Source organism: Dicentrarchus labrax, unplaced genomic scaffold (assembly GCF_905237075.1).
Source record: "Dicentrarchus labrax unplaced genomic scaffold, dlabrax2021, whole genome shotgun sequence".
Lineage (NCBI taxonomy): Eukaryota > Metazoa > Chordata > Actinopteri > Moronidae > Dicentrarchus > Dicentrarchus labrax.
The window spans coordinates 15,265,158-15,282,051 of record NW_026136711.1 but is presented as its reverse complement, the minus strand read 5'-3'; the positions used below and the strand labels follow the sequence as shown (position 1 = coordinate 15,282,051).

General features: G+C 44.6%; 1 protein-coding gene across 4 annotated transcripts in view; it reads left to right on the top strand.

Moving 5' to 3' along the window:
* The first annotated feature begins 2,159 nt into the window (after positions 1-2,159).
* Positions 2,160-16,894, top strand: part of LOC127372119 (plexin-A1) — a 190,220-nt gene continuing 175,485 nt past the window's right edge. For all 4 annotated transcript variants that reach the window (XM_051415526.1, XM_051415524.1, XM_051415525.1 and 1 more), the window contains exon 1: positions 2,160-2,293. The gene's annotated coding sequence lies outside the window, so the exon portion shown is untranslated. The remainder of the gene's footprint in view (positions 2,294-16,894) is intronic.

The window sequence follows — 16,894 nt, the reverse complement described above, 5'->3', positions numbered from 1 at the left end:
GTCAGCCCCTCCCAGACAAACCCTGTAAACCCTACACAATACTTTTCCTGAGCTGTTGGCAAATTCAAATGTATTTTGATGACAATGACAATTGCTGTCGCTACATTAACAATGTTTATTATTCTGTTTCTATTTATTCTTTTGTGTTTGGCCCCAAAGTAGAGTTGAGTAGTAACTGAATTATTTGTACTTCACTATACTTATATCTCTCTTCTAATTTTCTATTTTGAGTATTTTTACTCAATTATATGTTCCAGCAGTACTGGACACAGCCAAATACTACTTTCTATTATCGTTTTAAAGGTTTATTCAACCCCAAATACTGTCCAAGCACTTATATATAGAGTTGCATGTTGGGCAATGTGTGTAATAAGCTCATTATACTCAGGTGAAATACATATGGAATCCTATGAAAGCCTTTGGAGTCACTAGATCTCAAACACATATTTGAAAGGTTGGAGAGAGACAATACAAGGACGACTCTGGGGGCAGATTCAATATCTTTTTTTAATTTTCATATAAACAACAAGCAACAAGCAACCACTAAAAGGCCTCAATGACTCCTGAGAGAGAACGAAAGAGAGAGAACGAGAGGCAAGAAAACCAAATGGAAATATCTATTAGATAGGACAGCTGAAGGTAGACAGGAAGTGGGGGGGTAGAGAGAGGGGGAATGACACAAAGCAAAGGGCCACAGGTCAGATTCGAGCTCATGGTGGCAGCAGCAGGGGCTCAGCCTTGGTACACAGGCGCCAGCACTAACAGGTGAGCTATCCAGGCACCGCAGAAATAACATTATTAAGAACATAAAGATTATTTAAACTTGAGTATTAAGCCAGCAGTTACATGCAAGACTGTAATCTGCTGATTTAATATAGTTCATCATATTGACTCAATTATCAGTCAATAAGTGAACAATTAATATAAGACAGGCAGCCTTCAGGCAAGACCCCTTCTTCAGCGTACATTCACAATCAATATGCTGTACACAGATGGGATTTTGATGACCGCAACCACCTGCATAACTAACCCCGCCAGTGTTGGTTGTGAAAGTGGCAGTGGGCTAACAGTTGCAGCCATCTATCTATCTATCTATCTATCTATCTATCTATCTATCTATCTATCTATCTATCTATCTATCTATCTATCTATCTATCTATCTATCTATCTATCTATCTATCATAAGCTAACAGATTGTTTTTTGTTTGTTGGTTGATTGTTTGGAGTGCCTTTATCATAGTTAGCTACTCACTACTAACGTTAGCTGGCATTAACTTTGCTTTCCAGTTGGAGGCACCAGGATTGTTTTTAATGTTGAACAAATTACATTCAGTAACTTCACTCACACTCCGGTTGGTGTCCTTTAATCAACCTAGAAATGTCATCCAATTTGATAAGTGACAGTGTCATGAAAAACTAGGGTCCTACAAATGCGGTCCTAGGATAGAGGCCCTCTGGTACTGCAGGTACAGGCTACTGCAATGAATGTAAGACTCAGAAAGCCTTTTAAATATGGTGGTCAGGTGGTCTATGTCCAAATGTTGCAGAGAGAAAATGTTGTATCTAACATTTGCACCATATTTAATACACATATTAAATCATCTTTTGTTGTGTATAATTACTTTGCTGTATATATTGTATTTTTAAAATATTTTTATTGTGTCAAGCACAGTACTGGAGGGGGCAGAAGCATTTCGCCGTACAACACATGTAAAAAGAGTGTTACAAATAAAACTTTAAACAAACTTGATTCTAATTACTTCCAGAAATACACAGTCAAATAATACAGTTGAATATAAAACAAAGCAATATATATTTTTAAAAACCCATAAAGTAAGTGTGTGTACAAGCGTGGAAAAGGCAACTACTTAAAATGAAATTTAAAAAAATAAAGGAGGCTCTAAGGACAGAGGCTGAGACAAGCTGTAATTGTAATACATTTTATAAATAAAATTTGACATAAAGTGACTTCAAATATGAACGTGTAAGACTCCCCACACATGTGCCTGTCCCACCAGCAGTCGGCCCGGGGGCGCCCTCTATGGGCTCGGCGAAGTACTGCAGCAGCATAGCGCGCTCCTCCCTCGCTCTCTCTCGCTCCCACCCCCCTCTCCCTCCCTCCCTCTCTCTCTCCTGGAGCCGGAGTTGCATTCCTGTCCTCTCCTCTCCATTCACACGCAGGGAGCCGCCGGAGAGAGAGCACCGCAGCTCCACGACCAGAGAGAGGAATGTCCCCAAGTTTTGGAATTTAAAACCATGGCGAGGATATCTACCCGGAGGATCACTTGAATCTGTAAGTACCGCGAAAACTCCGGAGCAGGGTTGCTTCTTGTTTTTTTTTTTTTTTTTTTACCTCAGTGTGGAAGGAGCGAGGGCTTCTTTTTTAATGGTGGAGCCGGTTGAAATATTTAGGTTACGTTTTCCCCCCCTCTCCATTGCTCCGTGTGGTGAGTTTGTCGTTGTCCCCCCCCAAACCACACACACACACACACACACACACACACACACTCCTCCGCTTCTCCCCATGTCCTCTCCGCTCTCAGCGTCCGGTTTCTCCACGAGTTTGAAGCGCTGGAGGCTCCAGCCAAAGCCCAGCCTAGAGAGACAGGACGCGGAGAGAGCAGCGCGTATATATTGTGTATACGCGGAGGCTTGTGTTTGTGTTAGCGGTGTGTTGAATGTGCGCCCCGTGTGCGACCACCAGTCGGATTGATTCACACCAAACTGTAAAACTGCGGATGTTTTTTGGGCGCCGAATGAGGGTTTAGCTCGCTCACTTCGCGTATTTGGACATTTTTAATTGTTATTTTAGCGCTGAGCACCTGGAGCTTGAAAGTAAAAAATAAAAAAAGCGTTGTAAGTAAGCGCACATTTGGTGCAGTGTGAGGTGAGAGTTTCTGGCTGGTTGAAGATCCTCGGCTGCAGTGAAAAATCTGACTTTTTTTCTGCTCTGGAAAAAGCTTCGTCTTTGCAGTAAATAATCTTTTTATAGAAAAAGCTGTGTTTTTTTGGTGACACCGACAAGCAAAGCAGGCTTGGTCTGGCTGGAGTATGGCTGTTGCATCGCCTCAGAGGAGGAATGCCACCACCACCATATATAATTACAGGTATTCACAGACACTCACTGTCGTCTTGATAAATAGTCCGGTGGAGCCTGGAGGAGGCTGCATGGCTTTACATTAACACTTGCTTTTCATTGCTTTATTTTGCTGCATGTTTTTTTTTTTTTAATATTTTACTGTATCCTGCCCTGGCTTTTCTTAAATGGACCTAAGGGAGGAGTTGTGTTGGATTTCTCCAGGGATGCTGGTGCATGCTTTAAAGAAAGAGAGAAAAAAAAATCGATTCCCCCTATTAGCTTTGAAATAATTAGAAATTGTGTTTGTGTGGTGTGAAAAGAGCGTTAATCTGCTAACGAATGAGAGGCAATTTGTAAGCTTTGTTATTCGACAGCAATTGAATTCCCCTTTTGAGCAGGGATGGAGTGGTGAGGGCTGTCTGTGGGTGTGTGGAGTGCGCATTGGTTCTCAGCTATTGAAAATGCTCTCATTGCTCTATCGGATTCTCCTCACTTCTTCTTTTTTTTTTTTTTTTAAATCAAATCCTGGTTAACCAAATTAGACTACCCGCCCCGACCCCGCACACTATGTGAATTCATTTGGAGCCCATTTTTAAAAATATGTGTTCATGAATCATATTAGATGAGCAAGGGCTTAGACATAATTTTAACCTTTTTTTTGGGGGGGAGGAGGTTGGGGGAGGAAAAGGACGGGAGGCAGACTAGAGCCTATCATAAAAAAATAATCACTGCAATATTCAGTTAATATTTAAGCAGAAGCTCTGCAGTGGGCATTATAGACAGTTACTATAAACCTAGTGGTATTGATTTGTGCATTTGATCTTCTGTGGCACCACTTGGACAGCCTTATAAGATGTGTGATAATAACTCTTTATCATAAGTGACGTGACCCATTTCTGCCTCCATTCAGTCAAGCAGCAGCTTCTTATTGACAGTTCAATGCCAGTGACCAGCATTCACATGTAAATGATGTGGGGTTTGAACCGTGTCACCGGTGTTTGTTTAAGAGGTGGTGCCCAGTCAGTCCCAGCTTTAAATCACTCAACCACACACACACACACACACACACAGGCTGACATCACCACCGACCGCACAACAGAAGTGAACCTTAAAAAATGCTTGCAGTCAAAACAAGCGTTACTTTACAGGCGTGTGTGACTGACAGCAAGGAGTGGCAGTAATGTACCCAAACACGGCGATGACTCTCTTTGTGGGAGGACACAAGTCTGGAAATGACAAAATGTTCTAGGTTGTTCTTGTGAAAATAAAACGTCAGGTTGATCATCGGGGGTTGCGTGGATCGTAATGATATTTATTTTCTGTACTTATGTTACACGTGTCCAAACAACCACTGGTCCATACCTGACAGAAATCACTACACAGTTGGGGAAATGTGTGAGAAACAACTTCACCTAGACAATTATCCCTTCACGGTTTCAAAAAGTTCCCACCATATGCAGCTGAGGTCTTCAGGAAACCTTTTTTTTGGCAAACTGTGACCTTTGCATGGCATCTCACATGAAAGCTGGCAACCCGGCCAGAAAATAACAAGCAATTTGCCTCAATCTTCCCTAATTATGATACAGATCTGCCCCACAATAGACCAGCAGTGTCATGAATTTTGAAAGTCTGCCCTGTCCGGTCTGGCTGCTGCCGTGAAGGGTAAATTCTGTGATGTCCAAACTTTGGAATTTGAGCTGACAAGTGCACTTTGCACCCCTCTGGTCCTGCCTTTGTGTAGCTTGCCCCCCCCGTCGCATTCCTCTGGACTTTTCAGTGAGCGGCATATTTAAGGTCTAATTAGATTGGAGATGGATGACAAAGCAGAAGAGCTGTGCTCATGTGAGAACTGAATCGCGAACTGCCACTGTAGGACTGGCCCTGAATATATTTTGTGTTAATATTGATTTAGGATTTTAGAGAAAGGAATTAAATTCCATCACAGTCACATGAGACCGTCTTAGTTTAAGTGAAAAACTCCTTCACTGGGTCACTTAAATTGTTTATATATGTGAAAAGATTTTCAGTGCATAGCTGTATTCTTCTGGGTATACTGTACTGTGATTCATTGCTTTCATGTGGCGAGCTAATATATTATATGGACTGTGTTCACACCCACAGTGTCTGTACGTGTTGCTAGACTGCAAAACTCAGCTCCTTTTCCAGTTTCGCTTACTGTTCGACATTTTAAACCAGTGTGACAACCTCATCCTTAGGCATTTCCTCTTCTCGCCTTCTCTCTCTGCTGTTCCTCCTGCCTCCAGACTCGTGCTGCCACTCAGGCTTTCTTTCCCGTCTACCTCCATCCTTCCACACCACCTCTCTCTCTCTTTCCACCCCTTTTCTGACTTTAATTTTTTCTAATCTGCCTCCCCATTCTCCCTTTTCTCTCTCTCCTACACGTTTACTCTTTGTCTGCTGGTTCCTGCCTCCCTCCATCTCTCTCTTCCTCTTTCTAGGAAAGAGACCATGCACATGTCAGGCTTACCCCACTCTTCCATTGTCATCCTCTCTCTCTCTGTCCAGAATCCCTAGCACAGTTTCTCGTTGGCATGAGTGGTCTTCATAGGTTGCCAGTGCCTATCCGTTGCTGTGTCCTGGCTCAGTGCACGAAGACACGTTTACTACTACTGAAAAAGGATCCCCCCCTCAAACCGGTACGGGTTTGTTTTCAGAGAGTGTCGGGTACGCCACGGTCTAAACTCTTTCCCCCATGTGTGAACGAGGACTTCCTTGGCACAGCGGCGCTGTAATGCAATATCTGCTTTCATATCACAGTCGGTGGAGATTGTGTGTTTTTATTACATACGTTTTCATTTGTGTCATTCTTGCTAAAGAGGTTAGCCGTGATGCTGGTGCTCTGCTCCGAGTGCATTTCATTCAATCTGTGCTCGTCTGTCTCTAGCTCTTTTTTAACACCTCATCTTTATGTTTTATCTGTTTTGATCTTTAGTTTCTGTCGCGTCCTCTCCATGTCTCTCTCAGCCATGTCCCGTCCCCTCTGTCTCTCGGTTTGAGTGTTTTAACTTGGTCACTCTGGGGTTTGTGTGGCGCCCTGAGGCGAAGAGCCACACAGCAGCAGCAATATTAAAACGCACTAAAGAGGGACCAGTAGCAGGGCTCTACCCGAGGGCCATGCCGTATACACACATCCACACCCACACACACACACGCACACACACACACCGCTCTCATGGTGCTAACACCTCTCCAGCCGACAAGCCTTAATATGAAATAAACTCACTCGCCAATACCTGGCGGGCCTTTCTTGACTGACTGCTCAAATAGGAATGACCTCCATTTGGCCCGAATAAGAAGCTGGGATTGAGAGTCAGTGGGCGGTGTTGAACTGCAAAGTGCTGGTGCATTACGAATCATATCAAGAGGTGAGTTTGCAGGTGAGGCAGCAGCATAAACCCTCATCAGTGCCAATCAGAAGGGAATTTAAAGGCAGATTGAGCTATCTGCAAGCTTCATCATATTTTTAAAAAAGGAGGGTTTGCGCTCAGGGCTGGCATTTTTATTTTGGTCCCAGGAAACTGCCCGAATTAGAGAAGATGCACGAAGTGAGCGCCAGCGTGGAGAATTTGAAATGAAAGCTTGGACTGTATTGTTTGACGTCTTGACCTTCTTAAAAAAAGATTTCCTTGTTGCATCCCTCACTTCAGAGGTTGCCAAATAAATATGACCACTGTGGTGGCAGAACAGAAATTTCCTCAGCCAGAAAATGGCTTTTTTTTTCTTTGAGGGAAGCAGCCTTAGTTTCTCTGTCTCTGTCGTGCTCATCCAAGTGAACTGTCTGTTATGTATAATTAATTTTCTCCTCTCTCCCAGTTTATTTTTATCGCCCACTTTTAACCATTCCTTCAAAGGACCCCTCCCCCGCTTCCGTCCTCCACTGTGCCTGCTGAAAGTGACAGCTGCTGGGGTACGGGGGATGCTTTTTGAAGCAGGCACTAAAAAGGCCACTCACTAAAGACGACTTGGAATAGAAAAAAAATCTCTGCTGTTCTGACAGTATCAAAAACATGCCTGCTAATCTGGCTGCAAATTGAAAATAAGCTCCGTCTCCACTGTAGTCTGTGCCGCCTGTTGGGGAAAAGAATTTACATGGTCTCCTTTTGTTCAAAGGGTTGTTGATTAGTTTGGTTGAAATGTAAAGCAGAGCAATGAGATTGGCTTAAGTAGGGCACGAAGAAATTCTCTTGTTTATGGCGTTGCAGGCACAAGGAAACTGATGATCTCTCATCATCTGTGGAATGGCCACTCGTCCAAACCAAAGAAACACGGTCATTGGTAGTATTTGACCCTCAGCCCCTGGACCGTCACCGCTGAGATTGAGTTACAGTCACCCTGAAGGTTCTGCTTGAAGGTCCAAAGATGCAGTATTGACCCCGGTTCTACTCCTGACCCAGTGGCCTTGTGTAGAAATCCCTCCGCCCCCACAGCTAGTGGTCACAGCCTCAGCATATGAGGTTTCCCCCCTGGCATGCTAATGCTCTTGTCAGCATTCTGTCCATCTCTCCTCAGACACTGACTCAGACAGGCAGCTCGGGTACCCGATTTGCATGGACAGAAAAAGGGCTTCTATTCTGCAATTCTTCCGCTGAAGAAGAGCGGGGGCCTGCTATTGATCAGGAAGTCACTGTTCCTTCCTGTAACAACTATACCCGTCATCAATAGTCTCCAGTTTTATTGCTAAGGTGTCCAACTGGCAGGATAGGTTGCACTTATTCTGGTTGTTCCTGTATAATTTCTTTTCTATTCTTAGTTTCTTGAGAGTGAGTCTTCCAAAGTCATTATACAAGATACTTATTGAAATTGCATGCAGATCTCAGGTCAGTCCTCCTCACTAAATAGTAAGTAAGAATCAACAGAGTTGCACATGGCTTCCACTTTCAGTTTACATTGAGGCCACAGTGTAAGGTGCACTATAGTTAGGGGCTTTTTGTTTCTTATTTTAATGCAAAAATCTGGGGATTGATCAGGGTTCATTGGGAAAAATCCAACAGTTTTATAATGCGCTAGAAGATTTGGTGTAAATCATATGCAATGCAACTGCTTTATAGTTTAACCAGGATTTTGGTAAATAATCAACTGCTAATTTTTTGTCTCCCCACGTCTCTATTACTGTTTTGAACTCTGTTACACTAGTACAGAGGATGTTGTCATTTACAGTTAACTATCGGGATGAACACTCTGTGTGTGCTTACAGTCGTGTTGAAAATTGTTTTATTTGCTCCTTCAAAAATTCTGTTGTTAAAATAAAAACAGTGTACACCAGGTCTATAGTATATTATTGATTACACACAGTTGTTGACTTACATGATGAGGTGGCAGCAGTTTCCTGTTATGTCAGAATATGGCAGCATCACAAATGTTGTCGGGGCCATCACCTCTATGCAGTGTTTCCTGTTCGAAGTTCCTGTTGAGCAGAGAACATCAGATTCCAGTGGTTGAGTGGGAAAAAAAGGCACATTGCGTGGATTGAATCCAGCCCAGCCTGTCAATATCATCTGCAGAAAGTGTGTGTTGCTGATGCTGAGATAGTCTCAGTTTAGATGAGGGAGCCTACTGGTTGTTTACCATGCTCACTGGAGTCTGTCTGCCTCTTCAGGCATGTTTGGCTTGTTAATGAGAACCACTGTGTGAGAGAGGAGCCAGTGCACTGTGGGTGTGTGCCTGTGCATGTATTTGAATTGAGATAAGCGGTGCATTTGTTGATGTGCACACTGTATACATGAGGATGGTATACGGGATGCTATCTGAATGTGTTTTGTGTGTCTGCAAGCATGGGCACTCCTCATGTTTAATGTAAGGTAACACTCTCCACTGTGGAGGAGATGAAACAGGGAAGAGTTTACACAGGCACATAGCCATTTATTGTTGTGATTAATGTTAATGGTGCAGCAACTCATAATCGCTCACTCCCCCCCGTCTCTGTATCTCCTACTTCTTCACCCACCACTTTTATTTTGCACACACACCCTCCTGGTTTCTGTTGTATTTACCAAGGGGAATCTTAAATAATTCAGGCCTGTTCTCCCCAGCCCTGTAAATAAGACTAATAGAAGGCGGGCCTTTGAGGGGAGCCACTTGCCCAGGGAAAGCATGGCCGTGGGCTAGCCTATAAATCAGCTAGCTGCCTGTCTGACCCCTTTTACTGTGGCTGTGTTGTGAGCTAGCCAGCAACAAGCCCCGTGTTAACAGAAGGTAGGGCAACTTATTCCAGAGAGGTCAGCAGTATGGCGGTGTTGCCCCCAAAGGTAGCGGTGGGGACACTGAGAAAGTGTGTGCATATGCGTGTAGGACACAGGTATGATCACTCTCCCTTTGTTGCATTCTGTCTCGTGTTTGTGTGTGCGTGCACGCTCACTCCATGGCTCATAAACCACACACTCTGATGTCAGCACCTGTATGTGTGTTTACCAGATGGAGATAAGTGCTCATTTATTCATTTTGTTTACCACTAATTTTTTTTCCCTTGAGTGCCTGGCACTTTTTTGATGTGGGATGGTGCTTCTGGCTAGTTTGATGCATGTGTGAGTGTGTGTGTTCAGTGACATCTTATGTAGGCAGACACTTAACAGAGAACCAGTCAATACAGGAGGACATTTATTTTTTCGTTCTTCGGTGTAACAGAATAGGCAGTTAGTCTTCTTAAATCTACTATACAATCCCACTTCAGCTGCAAAAAGAAGGGTAGATTTTGAGTAGCTTAGTAGCCCTAAATCACTTTGGAGCACTTCCCAGCCTCGCACCTCCCCACATTTAACTCCCAGTAGCCACTTTTCCACAGCGGGGCCAAGTGGGACCTGTCAGGTTTTGGGGCCAGCTCAAAACTTCTAAGCTCTGACTGAAAGTAGTATTAGTTTATTTTAAACTGTAGCCCAGATGACAAATGATTAGTGTTATTAACAGACGCCCAAAAGAACAGAACGGAAACTTAAACGTTATTTTGAAGAAAACTGGGCCGTAAATAATAGTTACTACTTACTGTACGGCTCTAATAACAGTGTTGTGTCCTTATCTGAGAAATAGTTTGGATTCCTGGCATCCATTGCCCTATGCTTACGGTGGAGCCAAACTCAAGTTGTCAAAAAGCAAATGTAGTCTGAAACTCCCCTTAAAACTCCCCTACACCTCCTTCATCTGCTACCTCCTTTTCTTTCCACAGCCTCTTTGTCAGCTCCCTCTTTTGTGCTCCTCTCAAAGGGTTAAAGAGGGAGAAGTGATGAGTAGCCCGCCGAGTCTGGCCTCCATTGTGTGTTGGCATTGTGCCACTGCATAGCATGTCAACCATAGACACATGTACAAGGGACTTTTCTCTGTTCACAGGGGCTACAGTTACAGAGTAATACTGTACCTCACCTGCTTAGCAAGCTAATGATAACACCGACATATCGTAGGCAGCACAATGCAAAGGGATCTCAAATAAAGTTTAAAATGTAAATTTTGCATGTGATTGCTTCTGTCTTGGCCTATAACCTCCTTGTTGGCATAGCTGAACAGCTTGGAGAACATTCTTCTCAAAACTTTAGACAAACGTTTTGGGATGCTCCTGAAAGACCGGTTGTTTTTCTTCTACTCTCAGTGGAAACATGTGCTCAAGGACCATAAAACCTGTGTTTCCCTCTCTTTCCTACCTTACATAGCTTGTTAAGAGGAAAACCACTAGACGGCATGTTGCGCAGAACATTGGTGGCTGCTCAACCTAATTCTTTTAGCAGACCTGGGTTTACCTTTATGCTGCAGCGACGTGAGTCCCGGGGGTGCTTTTAAATCGCCTCACCCCCCTCGACCCCCTGTGGAGGAGAGGCAAGCAGAGCAGGGGGACTCTGGGAGTAAGTACTCCAGGCCAGACAATGGCGGACCGCCAGGAAGGGGGGTGGGTTGTTGATTGTAACCATAAATAGAAGAAGAGCAGGAGGAGGAGGCCTCCAAAATGGAAGGAGGGGTGGGATAGGGGGAAGGTCAAAGGTTAGACTGATCCCTACTTTAAAGGTGGAGTGGGGCCATGCAGGTTTTATTGCCAGGGCCCTCGTGTTGCTTTTTGCCCAGTCTGGGGTGGACCTCTGAGCTGCTACTGCATAATGGGGGAGGGGGGTTTTAGGTGGGTGTGAGTGCAAGCCACACATTACTATCCCATGATGGCTCCAGTTGTGCTTGGTGACCTCTGACCCTGGCCTTCACTCCCCCCAACAGGAGCTGTCACATAGGTCGGCGGTGTCCCAACTCCCCCGTGAAGAGAGCTAGGTTAGTAAAGAGCATCTTGTAAAGGTTGTTCACCGGTTGTCTCTTACTCTTCTTGCCCCAGCGAGCCTGTTCTCTCAGCTGGTAGATTTTGCGAGGCGGATAAGGATGCAGAGCATGTGATGAAGCAGCCAGCAAACATGAAGGAATGCGTCAGAGATACCATTCAGCTCTTTTTGTGCTACCGCATTCCAAATGAAATGGGGTGTGTAACTTGTGACTGGTGTGATGTGCTGATGCGTGGCAGCTGGGAGGAGTTGCTTCCTTTCTCTCCAAATCTTTCTCTTGGGGGACACCCTCCCAGCCCCCCCACTACACGCCCAGCCTCACTAAGATCCACTATTCCCTTGGTTTCCATTGCATGTGAAGGAATGTGGCTGTTCTGGTTGATAGGCTTTGCTCTCCATTTTTACCCGAGTGTGACCTCATTTGGCTCTTGAGATCAGCGTGACATGGCCCCTGGTGAACCAGCAGACTCTCTCTGCCTGCCCTCTGACACATGACAGATAGTATTTGTCCAACTGGCACTTGGGGCAACAAGAGTGTTGAGTGTAGCTTGGAAAATGGAGGAAAAAAAAGATTAATTTTAGAATAGACATCAAGGTGACATTTTCCAACCAAAGACATCATCAAGCTGAAACATCGGTAATAAGTGATTTTTTTTTTTTGTCCTAAACTAGTAAGAAGACACATTTCAGAGCCATTGCCACATGTGCTGTTCTCAAAACATAGCACAAGCTGTTTTTAGCTCATTCAAGAGGCACACCTCATCCTGCCCTCGGCAATCAGTGCTGCAGTCAAACTTGGCCACAGCACAGACACATTTTCAAAAGTAGCCCGTCTCCCAGTCTGCTTGTAGCTGCATCAACATAAAAGCCTTGAGCGTTTAGATTTGTGAAAGGGCGGGATAGGAGAAATCTCAACAAAATGATGCCAGAGTCTGCACCTCGGCCAGAAACGGCTCAGGGAAAAGAAGAAGACAACAGAGGAGTGAGGGAGGGAACTTGGCAGCACTAGCTAACTCAGAACAGCAACAAGGCTGCTTGCACCAAAGAATAATAAATAATGTTGTGCAAGGGTTAGGGAGAAAAAGAGAACGTGTGGGGAAGGAAGGACGCCGAAAAACTCAGAGAAGCTGAGTCAAACTTTAATTAAGGACTGAACGCAGCATTTGAACAGCTGCCGGTGACTGTGCCACCCCGCCACACCGGCTTTACGGCTTTTTTATTTGGAAGCCAAACAGATGTTACGAGGGGGTGGCGATTTTATCGGACGAGAAGTTTGGTTTCAGGGAAGAGGAGGAAATTAAACTCACCCACTCTTCAGACTGGTGATTTCACGGAATTAGTGTTAAGGTCTTCTGGTCACAGCAATGCTGACTGTGCCCCTGTGATATCTTGTTAGCTCCCCCACATTACGGTGTGATGGACTCACTGCAGAGGAATCTCCATCTCTGTCAAGGTGCTCTTGAGCAAGATACTGACTATCTGCTGTTCGCCCAATGTATCAACCTACGGTGTAGTGTAGAAGTCAATATAGATTTTAGGTTACATCGTCCAGCCCTGCCTGGTCATGTTGGTCATGCTTTCAGGTGATATTCGTATCTCTCCTCTGATCCACATGTCTTATCATCAATGTGGAGAGATGCCATTTTGTCGGGCTCGCTCACCTCCTTTATCAGTGTGTCTGTCTCTCCCCTTCTCTCTCCTCCTGTCTCATTCTGTCACTCTCCTATGGAGGACGTGATGAAAATGGCTGTTTAATCATGCAGAGAGGTCAACCAATCAAAGGGCCCGGGCCGAGTGATTTAAGGGCCTATTCAGAGCACAGCTGGAGGGAAAGGGAAGGGGAGGGCGACGGGCTGGGGTTTGATTGCTGTATGGTGCAGGTCACCTCTCATCCACTTACCACTGGTCTCGTTTCACCAATAATTGTCCCTGATAGATTGATGTATAGGCTGGCAGATGAATGGATAGAGTGGGTAGAGGGCGCGAAGGCAGAGAGACGCGCGCATTAGCAATCCAACCCGCCAGTGATGAGGTACGTACACACACTCCAAACTCGCACGACCTCATCAACAACAGTATAAACCTACGTCTTCCTCCCATTAACTTTGGCGGGCCGCTTCCACTGTAACTGCCGAGCTCCCAACCACATACGTGCACACACACGCGCGCACACACACACACACACACACACACACACACACACACACACACACACACACACACACACACACACACACACACACACACACACACACACAGATATGGCGTCTGCAGACAGGGCAGTTCTCACCTGAATGTCAATGGGAGAGAATGACAGATGGTTGGGAGGAGCAGGGAGCAGGGGAAGTAAAGACAGACAGAGACAGTGATTGTCTCCTGTCTTGTGCTCCTGTCACCCCCCCCCATATCCAATTTATGATATAGATCGTGTTCAACCAAAAACACGCAGGTAAAAGACCTTTCTGTTATACTTTGCACAAGACCAAGGTCTTCATACACTAAAGGTAAAGCAGAATTTTACAAGAGCTTGTATAAATCTGTGCGCTTAACAGGATTATCACGTTTCAATGTCATCAAAGTGGTTACAGCAATGTTTTTACACTGCATATTCAACATGGCAGACAGTGCAGACCGACTTAGTATTTCTTTATGTGGCCACCTTATGAAAAGTTAATGCAACAGCTCCAGCTCTGCAAGGAAATTGATAGAGGTATCAAGAAAAGTGGAATTAATTGCAGAGAGGAAGGAGGTTTGTGCCAACGCATACCATAGTTAAGTTGCAGAACTTAGAGCTTGTTTTGGGTCATTGCGGAGTTATTATTTGCTCATTTTCTCACCATCATTTTGGCTTAAACTCTTTGCAGATGTCTTGTTGTACTGTTTTAGAAATGTTGTTCATTGCTGTTGAAGTTCTCCTAAAGTTGTGCATTTGGCATCTCACATGCTTGCAGTGAGCAACTTAAAAAAATTTCATCTCTGAGTGTCTTTGTATTGGTTTGATCTGCACACAGGTGTAATGTAACTCTGCCCTGGAAATGGTGTGTATTTTTTTCTCTCTAGCATCGCAAAGAAAGATTGAAGGGAGTTTCACGAGGTCCCGACAGGGGTATTGCCTGATCAACTTTATTGAGTCAACAGTATTGACTTTAGCTCCTGTTCACTTGTCACCTTGACATGGCAATTTTCCACAAGGCTTCTGGGTGAAGCTAAATGTTTGAAAGGGACGTCTGTCACTCCTGCCCTGTATTTTCTGCCTGACTGTGTCTCTTCAACGGTTTCCCCTTGTCTTTCCTTCCTTTTCCTGTACTTCCCTGTGTCCATCTCACAGTGAGCCGAATGTCGGTTTGTTTGTCAGTAGCCTCACATCGGCTTTACACTGTAACCAATCACACAGAATTAATATTTGACTGCTGCCAGCTCAGTTAAATTAAAACCTGCTAAGTACATTTATGTTTGGATATATTTGGTGGGGCCTAACAGATGATGTTGGCTGTTCCTGCTAATGTTTTTAAACCAATTACATTTAATGCTGCAAATCACCAAAAGAGAACTCCAGTACCACCATTCATTGCATTTACACAGGCATGGACTACCTGTTGCACGCACACAGGTGACTTGTGGGGTGGACTGATGGAGCAGTAGCCTCAGACAATGCATCGTCAGTGGTTTGAATGCAGATTCAGTTAACCTGTGGTGGTATGTTAGAAAATTGTAAAAAACAAAAAACAAAAAAAAAACGGGCGCCTGGTTAGCTCAGTGGGTAGAGCTGGCGACCCATACCGAGGCTGAGTCCTTGCTGCAGCGGCCCAGGGTTCGAATCCGACTTGTGGCTTTTTGCTGTGTGTCATCCCCTCTCTCTCTCTGCCCCCCTTTCCTGTCTGTCTTCAGCTGTCCTATCAAATAAAGGCAATAAAAGCCAAAAAAAACACTTAAAATAAATAAATAAATAAAATACATACACAAACAACAACAAAGTGAGACTTTCCTATTTGACATCAAATTGCTTGTTACAAAACCAAAGATATTCAATTTACAATAATATTCAGAAGCAGCAGATCCTCAGGTTTGAGAAGCTGGTACCAGTGAATATTTGGCATTTATGTTTAATAACGGAACGAGTCAAATTCATTGTTTCAGCACTTTATCATGATCTAGCTCTTCTAGCTTCTTTTCCACAATCTTTGCTGTTAAATCTACTGAGGGCGAAATGAGATCAAAACAAGTATCCATGTCTGTTCCACAGTATTCAGCAGTTGAGATTTTGTTACTTTGTGCTCACAGTGGCTCTGCTTCTGTTTCTGATACAGCCAATGAGTTAGTATTTGTAGAGTGCCACTCTAGCAGATAGCTGGCCTCTTGCTCTGTCTCTCTTCCTCTCTCTTTCTCTTCCTCCCTCCCCATCTCTCTGACCTTGCGTCGGCGTGTGCTGATGAGCGCTGAGTGGATACACTCATGAGTGGTGTGTGCACGCGTGTGAGCGCTGGAGAAACCGTGGGAGCTCCATTTGTTGTGTAAATGCAAGCCGCTAATTGACTGCCGGGCACGCAGCCTCTCCTTCACCGGCTGAACCCTGCCCTCCGCCGGGTCCCGGGGATCCTGCCAGGGGAATGTTTGCCCCCCTCACACACACGCGTGCTCCCAACACCCTCCTTTTCTCTCTCTTCCTCTGTCGGAGCAGGGCTGGCGCTGGGCCAAAGTGAGGATGGGCACAGCGCAGGCCTCTCTGTTCTCTCGCTGTCTGTCTATCTCTGTGTCGAGCTCTCGTAATGAAAAGCTACACAGCATTTACTCATGATAACACGCTGTGCTTTTTGACACTCTTTTGATACAATTTCTCCTCTCGAAAAACACAATGAGGTCTCTTTTTCTACAGATTTTGCAGTTGTTAGATGAATATGATCTTTTTTTGAAACAAGCACGGAGAATCTTTATGAATAGGTACCCTGGACTCGTCACATGTAGATGAAGTAACCCTCGCTGCACTGATGCTCAGATTTAAGCCATCTTCAAGTTAGGGTTAGAGTCTTGTAGTCGCAGTAGTCGTATCAGTTTTAGCCTCAGTGGTAAGCCCACATGAGACAGTTGGCCCAACTGTTGGCTGGCTGGAGGCCCAGATCTCGCACACGCTGAAACAGAGTGGTTTTTATGTACGGCTGGCTGAATTAGCAGCCCATAGCTACAGATAATGCCCTTTTGACGTCTCTTTGAGTGTTTGTGTCTCGCTCTACTTTTACTTGCAAATGCCTGTATTCAGATGCCAGGGTTAAGTTGTGTTGTGTAATGTGATTGACATGGGATATTCTATACAAAAAAATTATAATATGGAAAATAGCGCTTTTTACTGTTGATTTCCTGCGAAAGGCTGCATGTTTAATAGTACTCTCAATTTCTCTGGAGCCAGCAAAGTACAGGAGTGGCCATTGTGGAAAATTGATTTGATGTGATGACAACAGGAAGTTGTCAGAGAAATGATGGGTTAAGTTGCATGTTGGGTCTTCCTCATCCAGCTGAGTGGTCTTCCTCATCCAAAAACGTTCCCTCAGTTCAAAAGTGG